Below are 20,434 nucleotides of genomic sequence, written 5' to 3' on the forward strand. Positions count from 1 at the left end.
CTGCACCTGCTTCTTTGCGTGCTAATGAGAGTCGGCCAGCGAAGGCCGAGACACCGAGGGTTTGTGGGAGAGCCTTTCAGCTGACATCGGAGGAGGTCCACGCAACACCTGACGTCGTAGCCGGTATGTATTCTTATTATTATTCTTTTGAGATATTTTGTGCTTATATCGTGTTGTGTATAGGTATTTTTCTGGTGAGTTCTGTACCTTCTTTGGTGTTATTTGACTCGGGTGCGAGTCGATCTTGTGTGTCCATAGCTTTTAGTCGTCACATCAGTATCCGACGTGAGGTGTTGAGTCGACCTATGAGGGTTTCTATAGCCGATGAGAATGCGTTTTTTTCTACTGACGTGATCCGTGAGTGTATTCTAGAGATTTTTGGTGTTAAATTTCCGATAGACCTGGTACCGATCGCTATGGGTGATGTCTGTGTCATAGTGGGCATGGACTGGTTGAGTCGGTTTAGAGCTGTGATTGACTGCGAGCGACAGTTAGTGACTATATAAGACCCTGGTGGGGGAGTACTTACGGTGTACGGCGAGGGTATTAGATCTCGATCAGCTTTCTGCTCTGCTGCCAGAGCGAGACAGAGTTTACAGCAGGGTTGTATGGGTTTTCTGGCGTACGTGATGGATACGCGGGCTGCTGCAGGGAGACCGAGTTCTATCTCCGAGGTTCCAATAGTGTACGAGTTTCCGGATGTATTCCCCGAGGAGTTGTCGGGTGTGCCTCCCAAGAGGCAGGTGGAGTTCCGGATTGATTTGATTCCGGGTGCTGCGCCTATTGCCAAGGCACCCTATCGCCTTGCGCCACCAGAGATGCAGGAGCTATCCTCACAGCTCCAGGAGCTGCTGGGGAAAGGGTTCATCAGACCGAGTATCTCACCATGGCGAGCTCCGATCCTTTTTGTCAAGAAAAAGGATGGTTCACACCGGATGTGCATTGATTACCGAGAGTTGAACAAGTTGACGGTCAAAAACCGTTATCCACTTCCGAGGATCGACGATTTGTTCGATCAGTTGCAGGGGGCGTCTTGGTTCACCAAGATTGATTTGAGATCCGGATATCATCAGATGAGAGTCTGCGAGGAGGATATTCCGAAGACGGCTTTTAGGACTTGTTATGGGCACTACGAGTTTGTGGTGATGCCCTTCGGGCTCACCAACGCACCGGCAGCGTTCATGGTCCTCATGAACCGGGTGTGCAGGCCCATGTTGGATCGATTGGTGATCTTGTTCATCAACGATATTATTGTGTACTCGAGGTCCAAGGAGCAGCACGAGAATCATCTTACAGAGGTTCTGGGAGTTTTGAGGTCGGAGAGGCTATATGCCAAATTCTCCAAGTGTGATTTCCGGTTACGAGAGGTCCAGTTCCTGGGACATCTCGTTAATCAGAGTGGGATATTGGTCGACCCGACCAAGATTGAGGCAGTTATGAGTTGGGAGGTACCGAGATCTCCATCCGAGATCAGGAGTTTTCTGGGTTTAGCCGGCTACTATCGGAGGGTCATTAGAGATTTCTCCAAGATTGTCGTTCCTCTCACCAGGTTGACTCGGAAGGGTGTTGCCTTTACTTGGGGTCCCGAGGAGCAGGCCTCATTTGAGACCCTTCGCCAAAGGTTGTGCGAAGCCCCGGTGTTAGCCCTTCCCGAGGGAGTGGAGGACTTTGTGGTTTATTGTGATGCTTCTATAGCTGGGATGGGCGCGGTGTTGATGCAGAGGGGACACGTGATGGCATATGCATCAAGGCAGCTGAAGCCTCATGAGACGAGGTATCCCACCCACGATCTGGAGTTGGGGGCGGTGGTGTTCGCCCTCAAAATTTGGCGCCACTATCTTTATGGTGTCCGATGCACTATATACACAGACCATAAGAGTCTGAAGTACTTGATGGATCAGCCCAATCTGAACATGAGGCAGAGGAGATGGTTGGATGTAGTGAAGGACTACGACTGCAAGATCTTATATCACCCTGGCAAGGCTAATGTGGTAGCCGACGCCTTGAGTCGCAGAGCCGAGAGCGCTCCGATCCGGGATGTGTTTATGAGGATGACAGTGATGACTTCGGTCTTAGATACCATCCGAGAGGCTCAGGTGGAGGCGGTAAGACCGGAGAACCGAAAGAGAGAGCGTGTGATTGGGCAGGTTTCCGAGTTTGTGACGGACAGTCGTGGGCTTATGACTTTCCATGGACAGATTTGGTTACCCTATACAGGTAGAGCTCGCCGTGTATTGTTGGAGGTGGCACATAGATCGAGATTCTTGATCCACCCAAGAGCCACACAGATGTATTTGGATCTGAAAAGAGATTATTGATGGACATGTATGAAGAGAGATGTGGCATGGGTAGTTGAGAGGTGCTTGACCTGTCGCTGGGTTAAGGCTGAGCACCAGCGTCCTCTTGGCAAGCTGCAGCCACTAGAGGTTCCCCAGTGGAAGTGGGAACAGATTTCCATGGACTTTATCACCAAGTTACCAAGAACTGTGCATGGGGTTGACGCAATTTGGGTGATTGTAGATCGGTTGACTAAGAGTGCTCACTTCCTTGCTATCAGTGAGAGCTCTTCTGTAGAAAGGTTGGCCGAGATCTACGTACGGGAGGTGGTGACACGGCATGGGGTACCGACATCGATAGTGTCAGATCGGGATGTGCGTTTTACTTCCAGGTTCTGGAAGAAGTTTCATGAGGAGTTGGGTACCTGATTGCACTTCAGTACAGCTTACCACCTTCAGACAGATGGATAGAGTGAGCGGACGATTCAGACGCTCGAGGACATGCTGCGTGCACGTGTTATGGACTTCGGTGGAAGTTGGGACACTTATTTGCCCTTGGCTGAGTTTTCATACAACAACAACCATCATTCCAGTATTTGCATGCCTCCTTTCGAGCTTCTGTACGGAAGGAGATGTCGAACTCCCATCTGTTGGAGAGAGGTGGGGCAGAGAGTGATGGGAAGCATTGAGATAGTGCTCAAGACGACTGAGCAGATTCAACAAGTCAGACAACGATTACTGACGGCCCAGAGTCGTCAGAAGAGTTCTGCAGATCGGAGATGATCCGAGCTAGAGTTCCAGGTTGGAGATTTTGTCCTCCTGAAGGTATCCCCATGGAAGGGGGTGATCCGGTTCAGGAGACGGGGCAAGCTGGGGCCCCGATACATTGGTCCTTTCAGGGTGACGGCCAGAGTGGGTAAGGTAGCTTACCAGTTGGGGCTACCTGCAGAGTTGAGTCAGATTCATAACACCTTCCACGTGTACCAGTTGAGGAAGTGTGTAGCTGATGAGACGACAGTGGTACCATTAGAGGACATTCAAGTGGATGCGAGCCTAAATTATATTGAGAGACCGATTGTGATTTTGGATCGGAAGGTGAAGGTTCTGAGGAACAAGGAGGTACCCCTGGTTCAGGTCCAGTGGCGACATCGGTAGGGGTCCGAGTCAACTTGGTAGTTGGAGTCAGAGATGCGAGAGCAATATCCCGAGTTATTTTTGGAGCATGACTTCGAGGGCGAAGTCTGATCCTAGTGGGGGAGAATTGTAACATCCCGATTCCAGGTATGCTTCGTAACCTTTGATCATTTCAATAATTGGCCATTTTAGTCCCTTTATAAGAAAAGGTGGTGGATGAGTACGTAGGGCGTACACGAGTGTACGCTCAGCATACTCATATGCGTGCATTTGATGCGGAAGCCACCTAGTACGTTGGGCGTACTAGGCCCAGAGTGAAAACCCTAATTTAGGGTGAGTCCCCTATTTAAAGGATATGATGGCCTCACTCCTGGCCACCATTCTCAGACACCAACCCTCCTAAACCCTAGTTTTAGTTCTTAGAGCTTGTGAGTGAATTTGAGAGCCTTGAGAGCATTCTTGAGTTTCTTTGGAGTGAAGAAGGAGTCTTGAAGAAGAAGGAGTGGGATTTCAGGCCTTGGATCTGAGCTTATTTGAGTGTGGAGCTTCACTTTGAGGTATAAATCTTAAAGCTTTTTCATTCTTTTGGTTTTTGCATCATATTAGGGTATTTTAAGGTTTGGTCCCAAAAGATGGAGACTTTAAGTGATATTGTACCCCAGAGACTATGATCCACCCCCTTTGAGTGTATTTTGTGGTGTAATGCCATAAAAAATCAATCTTGGTCGTTGGTATCAAGCCATGCAAGAGCTATGAGCTTGTTGAGAAAAGAGAGTGAGTGTTTTGTGTGTTTGTGACCATTCCAGCCATGCAAAGGCTTAAAGTCACTGACTTTATGGAGTAAGAGCTAATAGGGAGTCCAGATCTGTGATATGAGTCAAGGTCTTAACTGATTAAGACCAAATGAGTGAGTAGGGTGAAACTGGGATGTACGTTGGGCGTAATCCAAGTACGCGCAACATACGGGTCGAGCATCCATGATCCCTGCATGGCAGCCGAGTACGCCCAACGTAGAGAGTTGGTACACGCAGCGTACTCCCTGCCGTTGACTTTTGGTTGACTTTTAGGGTTTGGTCAATTTGTGGACTATTAAGGCCATAGAGGGGTAAAATGGTCTTTTGGCCTTCTATGATTTTGTAGAAGGGTTAGTTCAGCTTCAGTGAGAGCCTTATTAATTAGGGGTTATTATCATTGTGTTAGGCGGAGGCTAGAACGGTGATTCGAGTTCGAGATTATCCGAGTTCTTACAAGGTGAGTCTTATCACTATACTTACCTTGAGTGGTAACCCATGTGTGACCAGAGGGTCTTATGTGCATATACTGTGTATTGATATATCCTGCTATTTGAGTTTGTGATATGTATATTGTGTATTATATTGAGTTGCTGAGTTGAGGGACCGGAGGGTCCATCTGAGTTGGGGGACCAGAGGGTCCCACTGAGACACATTTTACCAGAGGGTCTTATCTCAGTATAGCCATGAGAGGCTGATGAGATATGTGTATTTTAGGGAGCACACTAAGCTTTATGCTTACCGTGTTATGTGTTATGTATTTCAGGTACTTCTCATGATCACGGGAAGGCGCCGACTTGATTGTACACACATCAGAGATTTGAGTCATGTTTTGAGAGGATCATGTATTTGCTATACATACAGTTTTTGGATATATGTTTTGATGATTTGATATTATGACACTTGAGATGTTTTGAATTGAGAAAAATGTGTTTTAAATTTGAAAATTTTGGTTTGAAAATTTACGTTGTTATAGTAACCCTAATGTGCACACTATATAAGAAGCCTCAAAGCTCATGAAATTGGTACTAAGGAGTAACTAGTGATAGACACATGAGGGCTAGCCGATTTTGAGTGTAAATAATCTTCTCTCAAGTTATTCCAATTGTTGGTGGTGTTGTGTGAACCATTTGAGGTGCAACACTTGGGGCACTAAGCTCTGTAAGGTTCAAGGAATGAAGCTACAACAAAAGGTATGTCATTCAACTATACTTTGTATTGTATATACTCCATAATATGCTAGTTAGGATGATATCTTGGAAATATTGATATTTGCATGTATATTAGAGAAAACATAGATCCAAGGTATTTAGGGTTGCTTGTACACCTTAGGAGTGTTAGAATGCTCAAAACCCAACAAGTTTGTAGTTTCTTCATCAGATTCACTCTCACCATCGACCAGTGAAGAACCTAACTCTTGTTCCACAAAGGCTTCACAAGAATTACTATTATCACCCATGACACCATCATCATCTAGATTCTCATTAAACCCAAATGGACTATCACAATTCTGAACTTCAGTGTCTGAGAGTTTTGGTTCAATATTCAGAAGTTCGAATGGTAACTACTGTAATATTAACTATCGAAGTGATAGTAACTGAATTAGTTGCAGTGGTAGAAAGAGGTGTAGTGGATTGAGTGATAATCGAGATAGATTGAGGTAGAGAAGCAGTTATGGGTAGAGTTGTAGGAATTGGTTGTGTTGGTATAGGTTGGGTTGTGTAAATTGATTGAGTGGTTGAAATTTGTTGAATTGTATTAGGAAGGTTAGGTGATTGACAAAGATTGAGAATTAGTTGTCTAAGAATTGTTTAAAAAACTTATTTTTCAGTTTGGGTTGTGATATATGTAGTATTTGTTAAAACCGAGGGCACTTTAAAACCTTCGGTGTAACATCCGGACTTTCAGGTATATTATTGTGTGTTTTTTTTTTGAGATTTATGGAGTGACTCGACGAGTTGTGAGTCCAACTCGTCGAGTAGAGTCGAGTTGTCCGCGTATAATTAATGAATGGACTCGAAGAGTCAGAGAGCCGACTCGTCGAGTAGGTGTTGGGCAGAGAACCCCTAATTTCCCAGGGTTGGGGCCTATATAAGGGAACTTATACCCCCATTTCTGCTTCACCAGCTGCCTAACTCTTCTGTGTGAAACCCTAAGCGAGTGTAGTGAGCTAAGAGAGTCTCCAAGCTAGCCTTGAAGGATTCTAGTGCATCTTTGAGGAGGAAGAGGAGTTTAGTCAGCAAGGAACAAGAAGGAGCTGTTGGGGTTTAGGCCATTTTGTCCAGAGCTTCAAGAGGAAGGTAAAAAGCTTGAACCTTTCCCCTTTATTTGGTTAGATCTCATGAGTTTAGAAGTTAGGGTTTTCTTCACATATTATTTGGGACTTCGAGAATACTAAGTTATCTAGAGGTTTAAACCTCAGATATGGACCTTGTGAGGTCCCTAGAGCCCAAAAGTCCCAACTTTATTCATCCATATGAGGAGTATGGTGTTTAGCACCTTATGAGAACATGTATTGCTAGTTTGGAGCAAAACCACCATGCATGAGTATAAAGATCGAAGCTTTACATGACAATCGAGCCTTAGGATGGTAGATCTAGTGTTTGGAGTGATAGATCTTCCTTAAATCGTTTGAATGAGAAATTAGATCGAAGGGACTCGCCGAGTCCATAACAGGGTTGCCCAAACCCTAAGTCAACAGAAGTCAAACTCGAGTCAACAGTCCATGTTAACCATACTCGTTGAGTGCACTCATGGGAGTCGACGAGTCTGCTCGCCATTCACAGAATCGCTCAAAAGTCTGGCTCAACTCGCCGAGTTGACTCGTCAACTCGCCGAGTCGCTGCACGATCAAAACCATCGGGACAACCCCATCCGACTCGTCGAGTCGGCTTCTTGACTCGGCGACTCCATTCAGACTCGTCTCTCATTCAGTCGTTTTCAAGGCAGAGAACATCCCCAAACTCTGGATCTACACTCCTAAGGCTCATCTATCACGTAAAGTCACATGCTTTACGTTCATGCATGGAATTTTGAGATTTAAATTCCAAAACACACCCCCAAAAGGGTTTTTCTCTCAAGATCAGTATTATGGTTGGATAAAGCAGGGACTTTTGGACTCTAGGGACCTCACATGTTCCAGATCTGAAGTTCAACTCTCTGAATGAGCATAGAAAACTCAAGGTCCTCATATTTGGGTGGAAAAACCCTAGATTCACAAAATCATGAGATCTATACAAAACAATGAGAAAGGTGCAAACTTTGTACCTTTCCTAGAAGCTTTAAAGTGAAACAATCTCAGATCTAGCAGCACCCTCTTGTCCCTTGGCTTGGAAATCTTCTCTTATCTTCACAAAATGCACCAAACATTAACAATTAGCAAAGCACACTTAAACCTTTCCCCTTTTACATATTATTTGGGACTTCAAGAATACTAAGTTATCTAGAGGTTTAAACCTCAGATCTGGACCTTGTGAGGTCCTTAGAGCCCAAAAGTCCCAACCTTATTCATCCATATGAGGAGTATGTGTTTAACAGCTTATGAGAACATGCATTGGTAGTTTGGAGGAAAACCACCATGCATGAGCGTAAAGATCGAAGCTTTACGTGACAATCGAGCCTTAGGATGGTATATCTAATGTTTGGAGTGATAGATCTTCCTTAAAACGTCTGAATGAGAAATCAGATCGAAGGGACTCGCCGAGTCCATGACAGGGTTGACCAAACCTTAAGTCAACAGAAGTCAAACTCTAGTCAACAGTCCATGTTGACCCTACTCGTTAAGTGCACTCATGAGACTCGACGAGTCTGCTCGCCATTCACATAATCACTCAAAAGTCTGGCTCAACTTGCCGAGTTGACCCGTCAACTCGCCGAGTTGCTGCACGATCAAAACCATCAAGACAACCCCATCCGACTCGTCGAGTCGGCTTCTTGACTCGGCGAGTCCATTCAGACTCGTCTCTCATTCATTCGATTTCAAGGAAGAGAACATCCCCAAACTCTGGATCTACACTCCTAAGGCTCATCTATCACGTAAAGTCACAGGCTTTATGTTCATGCATGGCATTTTGAGCTTTAAATGCCAAAACACCCCAAAAATGGTGTTTCTCTCAAGATCACTATTATGGTTGGATAAGCATGGACGTTTGGACTCTAGGGACCTCACATGGTCCAGATCCGAAGTTCAACTCTCTCAATGAGCATGGAACACTCAAGGTCCTTATATTTGGGTGGAAAAACCCTAGATTCACAAAATCATGAGATCTATACAAAACAATGAGAAAGGTGCAAGCTTTGTACCTTTCCCAGAAGCTTTGAAGTGAAACAATCTCAGATCTAGCAGCACCCACTTGTCCCTTGGCTTGGAAATCTTCTCTTCTCTTCACAAAATGCACCAAACACTCACAATTAGCAAAAGCACACTTAAACCTTTCCCCTTTTACATATTATTTGGGACTTCGAGAATACTAAGTTATCTAGAGGTTTAAACCTCAGATCTGGACCTTGTGAGGTCCCTAGAGCCCAAAAAGTCCCAACTTTATTCATCCATATGAGGAGTATGGTGTTTAACACCTTATGAGAACATGTACGGGTAGTTTGGAGCAAAACCACCATGCATAAGTGTAAAGATCGAAGCTTTACATGACAATCGAGCCTTAGGATAGTAGATCTAGTGTTTGGAGTGATAGATCTTCCTTAAATCGTATCAATGAGAAATCAAATCGAGGGGACTCGCCGAGTCCATGGCCTGACTCGACGAGTCGGTGAGGGTTTGTCCCGATGAGCTTGATCGTGCGATAACTCAACGAGTTGGGGGTCAACTCGACGAGTTGAGCTGGACTTTCTTGAGACTTCTGAGAAACGAGGGGACTCGACGAGTCGCAAGAGTGCACTCGACGAGTCGGGTCAAACATGGACTGTTGACTCGAGTTTGACTTCTGTTGACCTTAGGGTTTGGTCAACATGAGTAATGGAGACCGTGGAGGGGTAAAATGGTCTTTTACCCCATTCAATAGTTAGAGAGATAAGAATAACATTTGGTTACTTAGAGTCGAGAATCGAGTATTAATTAGATATATTTACCCTATGTGTTAGGCAGTGGCTAGTTCGAGATTCGAGTTCGAGGATAATTGCTTGCTTGCTTGCAAGGTGAGTCTTCTCACTATACTTTACCTAGAGTGGTATCTATGTGTGACCAGAGGGTCTTATGTGTTTATTTGAGTACTGTGATATTACTGCATTATGCCTATGTGATTTATGCTATGTGTTACTCAAAGTTGAGAGAGTTAGGACGGGATGGTCCACAAAGTGAGGACCGGAGAGTCCAGAGAGTTAGGACCGGAGGGTCCATCAGAGTTGTGGGACTGGAGGGTCCTACTGAGACACATAGACCAAAGGGTCTTACAGAGTTATAGCCTCGAGTGGCTAATGTACTGTATGTGGTATTTTGGGGAACTCACTAAGCTTCGTGCTTACCGTGTTATGTGTTATGTGTTTCAGGTTTTCTTAGGTTCGCGGGAAGGCACCGACTAGATTGCACACACTAGTCAAAGAGTTATGTTTTGAAGATCCTGGATTTTAATCAAACAGTTATGGAGTTGCGATTTGTAAATTAAATAAATGAGAATTTTGTGAAATGTGTTATGAGAATGATGTGATTGTAAATGAAAAATTCATTTGAAAATTTACGGTGTTACAAGTTGGTATCAGAGCCTTGGTTTGAGGGATTCGGATACACCTTTGGACTCAAACTGGGGATTTGAGAAAAAATTTCAAAATATATGATTTTTCTAAAACGACCAAGAGTTTCCAAGAGAAAACGAGAAGGAGCAGTGTGTACAATGAGCCAGAGCCAGAGCGGTGATTTTCCAAAGTACCCTTACTTAGTTGTGTTATGAGTATTATTGAGATATTAGTGATGCATGCTAGGAGATAGGCTAGGTATTTCATATTTTAGGGCCAGAGTTGCCTGATTTGTGATGCCTTAGCCTAGGGATTTTGCTATCTGTGATGTGCTTTGAGTATGTGCGGAGTAATCTAGGAGAGATACCTAGATGAGCATTGGAGGAGCCTACTGAGAGAGTAGTTAGATACCCGCGTAGGGTAGAGTTTCTTGAGTTCAGTGACACCTTTTGAGTGTGAGTAGAGCAAATAGAGTTGTAACCTAGAGTGGTTTTACGTTCTGGTGGAGATTATTCGATGCCCGGATGTTGCATGCTTCGTGCTTTGTGGAACTCTCGATGATGGGAGTCAGCTACTAAGTGAATATGATGATATTCAGGAGGTAGATGGCTAGCATCATCAGGAGTTCTTCATCAGCTAATGGAAGAGAAGTGTGATAACCTTGGGAGAGCCTAGAGAGTGACCTTAGTCAGATGAGTACGCTGATAGATTAGATTATTCGCTGGGGAGCGACCAGGTTTAACGGGGTTGGTGATCGAGAAGGTTGAGCAGCCACTTAGGAAATCTGGGACGATCCATGTGGAAAGTATGGGTAGATGTGGCAGGTAGTATGGGCCCGTACTACTGAAAGCAGAGGACCCGTACTCGAAACAGGGAGAGTTCCAGAGGTTCTAAGTTGCAGATTGAGAGGAGATAACATGGTTCGGGTACCATTATTCATAGCAGATCGAGAGGTGGTGACATGGTTCGAGTACCATGACTCGTGGAGGTTAGTGCTTCTGGTTTTACCAGTTATCCTGATGTGATTGATTAGACTGAGATCAAATGTGATAGAGTGTGGGGCCAGAGGGCCATGTTGAACGAGTTAGTTTCCGAGAGATTTTTGGTGAGATGCCAGTTGGAGTCGCAAGACTCAGGGATGAGTAGAGATGGTGCTTTATGGAGGATTACGGTCTGAGTTGAGCAATCGGCCGATAGTGGAGATGTCACTTTCTGTGACCAGAGTTGTGCTATTTCCATTTCCTGTGAGAAGCAGAAGAGATATTGAGCTTCAGGTTTCTGAGCTTGGAGGTAAACCCTGTGGGGTAGCGTTGGTTGCGATCTTTCACCAGAGTATCTGGGCAGTATGTCTGCCGCAAGGTAATATTTTAGCATGAGAGGGTCATCATTGGTGACTGAGATGGTCTAGGACAAGGATATACCCTATTTGAGTATAGTAGGGCATATGTTAGCAGTAGTGTCGGGTGATCAAGAGGAGTATATTGGGGCGATGGCACTCATTGTCTATAATGGATATCAAGTGTGGGGGTGAGGTCTCTGCTCTCATGATAATTCTCATGATGGGACGTTGGTTGGGGAGTCGAAGATGAAGAGTGTGATAGTTCATTATTTTCAGACTGAGAGTCATGGCTACTACGGGATAGTTGTGATGTCCGGTAGTGTGTCAGTGTGAGATTTTAGATGACACGTTGGGAAGTTTTCGAGGATTTTATCTGAGATTCGAGATGTTTGGAGTTGCTTGGTCTCTATCGGGAAGATCATCAAGTGTTATGTGGTACTTTCCAAGAGTAAGTGTGATGTACTTGGTGGAACAATCTGTGGAATAGATTGTTGGTGTGCCAAATGGTGATGGTTCGAGCCCTAAGTGGGGGAGAACCGGATATTTTATTGAGAGTATCAGAGATTTTTTCAAGAGCGGTTAGAGGACTGGATATAGTGACCTACGGTACGGATACATGAGACCATGGTTATTGGTGGTCAAGGCGAGGTGCAGAGCGAGATAATGCATGTTGTACGTGTTCAGGAAAGGATGAGTGTTTCCACGGCAGGTGGCCGTTGGACGGAGACCTTGTGGTGGTTAGGAATTCTTCGAGGTTGTAATGGTAAATTCGATGTGGGTGGCTCGTAAGGATTGTTTCGGCGGTTGAGAATTTATGGTTCAATGTATGGGTTGTTATATGCACTCTGGGAAGGGTAGAAGTTGATTGGGCAACCAACTTCAGGGTCGGTATGTGTATTCTTGCATGGGTTTTGAGCAATAGAGGAGGGAGTTTCGGATGGTCGTCAACGTGTTCTGAGTCATTGACGATTCCTTCGTGTTTCAATTGAGAGTTGGAATATTCCGAAGTTATGAGTTGTGTGAGAGGAAGATCAGGTGTGAGATTCTGGAAGGATGCATTGCCGTATCTAATTATGATGTCGTAAGTAGGAGATCAGTGGTTGAGGCAAGACATCGTGAGTTTCTGTGATGGTGTACCGAGGTATCCGAGTAGAATGCCCTAAATTTCAGATTATTTTGAGACTTGAGTTATGAGATGGAAAGTGGAGTATCAAGTGACTATGGTTCTAGCGGGAGCCTTTCAACTAATTGTCATTAAACAGGAGTATCCAACAATGTGAATTGCAGCGAGAAAAAGTGTTGGTCACGACGGTTGTCGTCAGGAGTGGTGATGCTTAACCTAGGTGGGTGGGTGTACCAATCTATGTTGAGCCGTGGAGTATTCGATAGTGAACTCAGTGGGGTGATGACTCGAGGAGGAGATAAAGGGGGATAAGAGGGTGAGTGGATCCGAGTGGGAGTAATCACTTCGGATTATCAGGGGAAAACCATGGAGTGAGCCAATGGCGAGTCAGTGAGAGAGAGTGTTGTGATACTACGGGGAGCCGTAGTGTTCTCCATTCTGCAAGAGAGTGTTGTAATACTACGGGGAGCCATAGTGTTCACCAGTCTGCAAGAGAGTGTTGTGATACTGCGGGGAGTCGTAGTGTTCACCAGTCTGCGAGAAAGTGTTGTGATACTGCGGGGAGCCGTAGTGATCACCAGTCAGCAAGAGAGTGTTGTGATACTGCGGGGAGCCGTAGCATTCATGAGTTAGTGAGAGAGTGTCGTAGGCCTGCGGGGAGCCGTAGCCTTCACGGGTTAGTGAGAGGGAATGTTATGATACTACGGGGAGCCCTATTGTTCGCTAGTCAGAGCATGACGCAGAAGAGTTTTTAGGCTTGGGTGGCCTTATTCTTTGAGTATTGGGAACCTGGTGGTCGGATTAGGGGCGAGACTGGGGTCTCCATATATTTTCGGGGATTGTTATATTCTGAGTTAAGTTGTGGTTATCGCAATTGAAAGGAATTGGAGAAGTGATGTACGTGTGGGTTGCGGGTCATGGGTCATGAGTTGAGTGCTTCATTAGGACGAGTGGTTCCAATTCTGTGTCGAACAAGACTCTCGAGTTTGAGTTTGGCTTTGGTGGTGTATTGAGTAGGTGAATGAGATTCCGGATTCAGACATGGGTTTTATTTTGAGGGGTATTGTGTGTCATCTGATGTCTTAGACCTGAGTGGGTCAGTTCGTTTGTATGGGAAGGACCGCGAGATGCATGGAACTAATGAGTAGTAGACGAGAGAGGTCGAGGGTGAGACGATTTTAGTTGGGATTGTAGTATTCGCTTGGGATAAAGCGAACTTCGTGACTTGTGTGTCACAATGGGCCGAGATAGTTGTTGTGAGAAGGAAGTCAATGAGACATTTTGGGGCATGCAATGGGTAACCTTTGGAGGTTCAACTGTGGGGTCGGGAGTTGACCTGGTGCTTAGTGTTGAGAGGGATATCTGAGAGGGAGTTGGGGCTTATGATTGTTAGATGTCAGAGGATACTTCTAAGCAAGCATGATCATTTTCTTGTGTCTGAGGACAGGGTGTTGAGAGTTCTTTGTTCAGATGGGTTTCGATTGCAGTACAGTGGATGGGTCTCTGGTGTAATGTGACATTTTCCTTCCTTGGAGTATGATATGGATCGTTTAGTATGTCTGGTATGAGTGATCGGTAGCCAATTTTTGGGCTTTCACTTTTTCTATCAGTCGCAACGAGGGAATCAGAGGGGTAGTGAGTTATCAGGGTCTGTTATTCGAGGAGCGAATAACATGGTCATAGCTTGAGAGGGCGGTGTGGCAGTGAGACAGGCCACTGGATTTTCCAGATTTTGGAGAGTCAGAAGGGGTATCGTAGCGGAAGAAGGGTATGTCCTCTTCCGGATTTGGGAGTTCCTGTTTGGTTTCAGGTGTCCAATGAGGAAGTTAGTTGTGTGGTATGAGGTCCTTTCGGTGGTACTTTTCGGGTTTTTGGGTTCGATCTATGTGACGTTGAGAAGCGATTTCGAGGGCGAAATCTAATTCAAGTGGGATAGAATTGTAACATCTGGACTTTCAGGTATATTCTTGTGTGTTTTATTTTTTTTGAGATTTATGGAGTGACTCGACGAGTTGTGAGTCCAAATCATCGAGTAGAGTCGAGTTGTCTGCGTAGGATTAATGAATGGACTCGACGAGTCAGAGAGCCGACTCGCCGAGTCGGTGCTGGGCAGAGAAACCCTAATTTCCCGGGGTTGGGGCCTATATAAGGGAACTTATGCCCCCATTTCTGCCTCACCAGCTGCCTAACCCTTCTGTGTGAAAACCTAAGCGAATGTAGTGAGCTAAGAGAGTCTCTAAGCTAGCCGTGAAGGATTTTAGTGCATCTTTGAGGAGGAAGAGGAGTTTATTCAGCAAGGAACAAGAAGGAGCTGTTGAGGTGCAGGCCATTTTGTCTAGAGCTTCAAGAGCAAGGTAAAAAGCTTGAACGCTTCCCCTTTATTTGGTTAGATCTCATGAGTTGAGAAGTTAGAATTTTCATCACATATTATTTGGGACTTCGAGAATACTAAGTTATCTAGAGGTTTAAACCTCAGATCTGGACCTTGTGAGGTCCCTAGAGCCCAAAAGTCCCAACTTTATTCATCCATTGGAGGAGTATGGTGTTTAACACCTTATGAGAATATGTATTGGTAGTTTGGAGCAAAACCACCACGCATGAGTGTAAAGATCGAAGCTTTACGTGACAATCGAGCCTTAGGATGGTAGATCTAGTGTTTGGAGTGATAGATCTTCCTTAAATCGTCTGAATGAGAAATCAGATCGCTGGGACTCGCCGAGTCCATGACAGCGTTGACCAAACCCTAAGTCAACAGAAGTCAAACTCTAGTCAACAGTCCATGTTGACCCTACTCGTCAAGTGCACTCATGAGACTCGACGAGTCTGCTCGCCATTCACAGAATCACTCAAAAGTCTTGCTCAACTTTCCGAGTTGACCCGTCAACTCGCCGAGTTGCTGCACGATCAAAACCATCAAGACAACCCCATCCGACTCGTCGAGTCGGCTTCCTGACTCGGCGAGTCCATTTAGACTCGTCTCTCATTCAGTCGTTTTCAAGGAAGAGAACATCCCCAAACTCTGGATCTACACTCCTAAGGCTCATCTATCACGTAAAGTCACAGGCTTTATGTTCATGCATGGCATTTTGAGCTTTAAATGCCAAAACACCCCAAAAATGGTGTTTTATCTCAAGATCACTATTATGGTTGGATAAGCAGGGACTTTTGGACTCTAGGGACCTCACATGGTCCACATCTGAAGTTCAACTCTCTCAATGAGCATGGAACACTCAAGGTCCTTATATTTGGGTGGAAAAACCCTAGATTCACAAAATCATGAGATCTATACAAAACAATGAGAAAGGTGCAAGCTTTGTACCTTTCCCAGAAGCTTTGAAGTGAAACAATCTCAGATCTAGCAGCACCCTCTTGTCCCTTGGCTTGGAAATCTTCTCTTCTCTTCACAAAATGCACCAAACACTCACAATTAGCAAAGCACACTTAAACCTTTCCCCTTTTACATATTATTTGGGACTTCGAAAATACTAAGTTATCTAGAGGTTTAAACCTCAGATCTGGACCTTGTGAGGTCCCTAGAGCCCAAAAGTCCCAACTTTATTCATCCATATGAGGAGTATGGTGTTTAACACCTTATGAGAACATGTATTGGTAGTTTGGAGCAAAACCACCATGCATGAGTGTAAAGATCGAAGCTTTACATCACAATTGAGTCTTAGGATGGTAGATCTAGTGTTTGGACTGATAGATCTTCCTTAAATCGTCTGAATGAGAAATCAGATCGAAGGGACTCGCCGAGTCCATGGCCTGACTCGACGAGTCGGTGAGGGTTTGTCTCGATGAGCTTGATCGTGCGATAACTCAGTGATTTGGGGGTCAACTCGACGAGTTGAGCTGGACTTTCTTGAGACTTCTGAGAAACGAGGGGACTCGACGAGTCGGGTAAAACATGGACTGTTGACTCGAGTTTGACTTATGTTGACCTTAGGGTTTGGTCAACATGAGTAATGGAGACGTGGAGGGGTAAAATGGTCTTTTACCCAATTCAATAGTTAGAGAGATAAGAATAACATTTGGTTACTTAAAGTCGAGAATCGAGTATTAATTAGATATATTTACCCTATGTGTTAGGCGGTGGCTAGTTCGAGATTCGAGTTCGAGGATAATTGCTTGCTTGCTTGCAAGGTGAGTCTTCTCACTATACTTTACCTAGAGTGGTATCTATGTGTGACCAGAGGGTCTTATGTGTTTATTTGAGTACTGTGATATTAATGCATTATGCATGTGTGATTTATGCTATGTGTTATTCAGAGTTTAGAGAGTTAGGACGCGATGGTCCACAGAGTGAGGACCGGAGGGTCCAGAGAGTTAGGACCGGAGGGTCCATCAGAGTTGTGGGACTGGAGGGTCCCACTGAGACACATTGACCAAAGGGTCTTACAAAGTTATAGCCTCGAGTGGCTAATGTGATGTGTGTGGTATTTTGGGGAACTCACTAAGCTTCGTGCTTACCATGTTATGTGTTATGTGTTTCAGGTTTTCTCAGGTTCGCGGGAAGGCACCGACTTGATTGTACACACTAGTCAAAGAGTTATGTTTTGAAGATCCTAGATTTTAATCAAACAATTATGGAGTTGCGATTTGTAAATTAAATAAATGAGATTTTTGTGAAATGTGTTATGAGAATGACGCGATTGTAAATGAAAAATTCATTTGAAAATTTACGGTGTTACAAGTTGGTATTAGAGCCTTGGTTTGAGGGATTCGGATACACCTTCGGGTATGTATGGACTCAAACTGGGGATTTGAGAAAAAATTTCAAAATATATGATTTTTCTAAAACGACCAAGAGTTTCTAAGACAAAACGAGAAGGAGCAGTGTGTACAATCAGCCAGAGCCAAAGCGGTGATTTCCCAAAGTACCCTTACTTAGTTGTGTTATGAGTATTATTGAGATATTAGTGATGCATGCTAGGAGATAGGCTAGGTATTTCATATTTTAGGGCTAGAGTTGCCTGATTTGTGATGCCTTAGCCTAGGGATTTTGCTATCTGTGATGTGCTTTGAGTATGTGCGGAGTAAGAGTATCCAGCAGGAATATTTCAGAGATAAAGCTTTAAGTAGAGGAGTAATCTAGGAGAGATACCTAGATGAGCATTGGAGGAGCCTACTGAGAGAGTAGTTAGATACCCGCGTAGGGTAGAGTTGCTTGAGTTCAGTGACACCTTTTGAGTGTGAGTAGAGCTAATAGAGTTGTAACCTAGAGTGGTTTTACGTTCTGGTGGAGATTATTCGATGCCCGGATGCTGCTTGCTTCGTGCTTTGTGGAACTCTCGATGATGGGAGTCAGCTACTAAGTGAATATGACGATATTCAGGAGGTAGATGGATAGCATCATAAGGAGTTCTTTATCAGCTAATGGAAGAGAAGTGTGAGAACCTCGGGAGAGCCTAGGGAGTGACCTTAGTCAGATGAGTACGCTGATAGATTAGAGTATTCGCTGGGGAGCGACCAGGTTTAACGGGGTTGGTGATCGAGAAGGTTGAGTAGCCACTTAGGAAATCTGGGACGATCCGTGTGGAAAGTATAGGTAGATGTGGTAGGTAGTATGGGCCCGTACTACTGAAAGCAGAGGACCCGTACTCGAAACAGGGACCCTCTTGTCCCTTGGCTTGGAAATCTTCTCTTCTCTTCACAAAATGCACCAAACACTAACAATTAGCAAAGCACACTTAAACCTTTCCCCTTTTACATATTATTTGGGACTTCAAGAATACTAAGTTATCTAGAGGTTTAAACCTCAGATCTGGACCTTATGAGGTCCCTAGAGCCCAAAAGTCCCAACTTTATTCATCCATATGAGGAGTATGGTGTTTAACACCTTATGAGAATATGTATTGGTAGTTTGGAGCAAAACCACCATGCATGAGTGTAAAGATCGAAGCTTTACATGACAATCGAGCCTTAGGATGGTATATCTAGTGTTTGGAGTGGTAGATCTTCCTTAAAACGTCTGAATGAGAAATCGGATCGAAGGGACTCGCCGAGTCCATGACAGGGTTGACTAAACCCTAAGTCAACAGAAGTCAAACTCTAGTCAACAGTCCATGTTGACCTTACTCGTCAAGTGCACTCATGAGACTCGACGAGTCTGCTCGCCATTCACAGAATCACTCAAAAGTCTGGCTCAACTTGCCGAGTTGACCCGTCAACTCGCCGAGTTGCTGCACGATCAAAACCATCAAGACAACCCCATCCGACTCATCGAGTCAGCTTCTTGACTCGGCGAGTCCATTCAGACTCGTCTCTCATTCAGTCGTTTTCAATGAAGACAACATCCCCAAACTTTGGATCTACACTCCTAAGTCTCATCTATCACGTAAAGTCACAGGCTTTATGTTCATGCATGGCATTTTGAGCTTTAAATGCCAAAACACCCCAAAAATGATGTCCCTAGAGCCCAAAAGTCCCAACTTTATTCATCCATATGAGGAGTATGGTGTTTAACACCTTATGAGAACATGTATTGGTAGTTTGGAGCAAAACCACCATGCATGAGTGTAAACATCGAAGCTTTACATGTCAATCGAGCCTTAGGATGGTAGATCTAGTGTTTGGAGTGATAGATCTTCCTTGAATCGTATGAATGAGAAATCAGATGGAAGGGACTCGCCGAGTCCATGGCCTGACTTGACGAGTCGGTGACGGTTTGTCCCGATGAGCTGGATCGTGCGATAACTCGGCGAGTTGGGGGTCAACTCGACGAGTTGAGCTGGACTTTCTTGAGTCTTCTGAGGAAACGAGGGGACTCGACGAGTCACAAGAGTGCACTCGACGAGTCGGGTCAAACATGGACTGTTGACTCAATTTTGACTTTTGTTGACCTTAGGGTTTGGTCAACATGAGTAATGGAGACCGTGGAGGGGTAAAATGGTCTTTTTCCCAATTTAAGAGTTAGAGAGAGAAGAATAACATTTGGTTACTTAGAGTCGAGAATCGAGTATTAATTATAGATATTTACCATATGTGTTAGGCGGTGGCTAGTTCGAGATTCGAGTTCGAGGATAATTGCTTGCTTGCTTGCAAGGTGAGTCTTCTCACTATACTTTACCTAGAGTGGTATCTATGTGTGACTAGAGGGTCTTATGTGTTTATTTGAGTACTGTGATATTAATGCATTATTGCTGTGTGATTTATGCTATGTGTTATTCAGAGTTTACAGAGTTAGGACTGGAGGGTCCACGAAGTGAGGACCGGAGGGTCCACAGAGTTAGGACCGGAGGGTCCATGAGAGTTGTGGGACTGGAGGGTCCCACTGAGGCACATTGACCAAAGGGTCTTACAGAGTTATAGCCTCGAGTGGCTAATGTGTTGTATGTGGTATTTTGGGGAAATCGCTAAGCTTTGTGCTTACCATGTTATGTATTATGTGTTTCAGGTTTTCTCAGGTTCGCGGGAAGGCACCGGCTTGATTGTACACACTAGTGAAAGAGTTATGTTTTGAAGATCCTGGATTTTAATCAAACAATTATGGAGTTGCGATTTGTAAATTAAATAAATGAGATTTTTGTGAAACGTGTTATGAGAATTATGCGATTTTAAATGAAAAATTCATTTGAAAATTTACGGTGTTACATTCGGCTTCTCAATCGTTGATGGTATCACAATAGTAGTTTGTTGCATCTTTTTGTGTGGATGCTCTGAAGACCTCGTAGTGTCTTATTCGTTTTTAAAATCGGGATCAAAATGAACATCACTGATGGCAGTTTCGTCCATATTATATCCCACCTCCTTATCAACAATCGATAGTTTCACTCTCTTCTCCATTTTCTTTTTCTTCTTAGGCTTCATAGTGACAACGTCTTCCATAACCTTAACCTTTCACTTTCATCCTCCAATCCTCCTCGTAACGACGCCTGCATCAATAATTTCTTGTAACTCAGCAGTTATGTCTCTCATATCAAACTTTTAAGTATCCTTGTAGATTGAGATAACTTCATTTTTAGAAGGAATTTTTCTAAGAATTACTTATGGAATTTAACTAATGTATGAGAAGTATGTATGCGTAGGAAACACTAGATTCACAACTTTCATTGTTTGAATCTCTTCTATGCGAACATCTTGCATG

Source organism: Lactuca virosa, chromosome 1 (assembly GCF_052849685.1).
Source record: "Lactuca virosa cultivar CGN04683 chromosome 1, Lactuca_virosa_CGN04683_v6, whole genome shotgun sequence".
Classification (NCBI taxonomy): domain Eukaryota; kingdom Viridiplantae; phylum Streptophyta; class Magnoliopsida; order Asterales; family Asteraceae; genus Lactuca; species Lactuca virosa.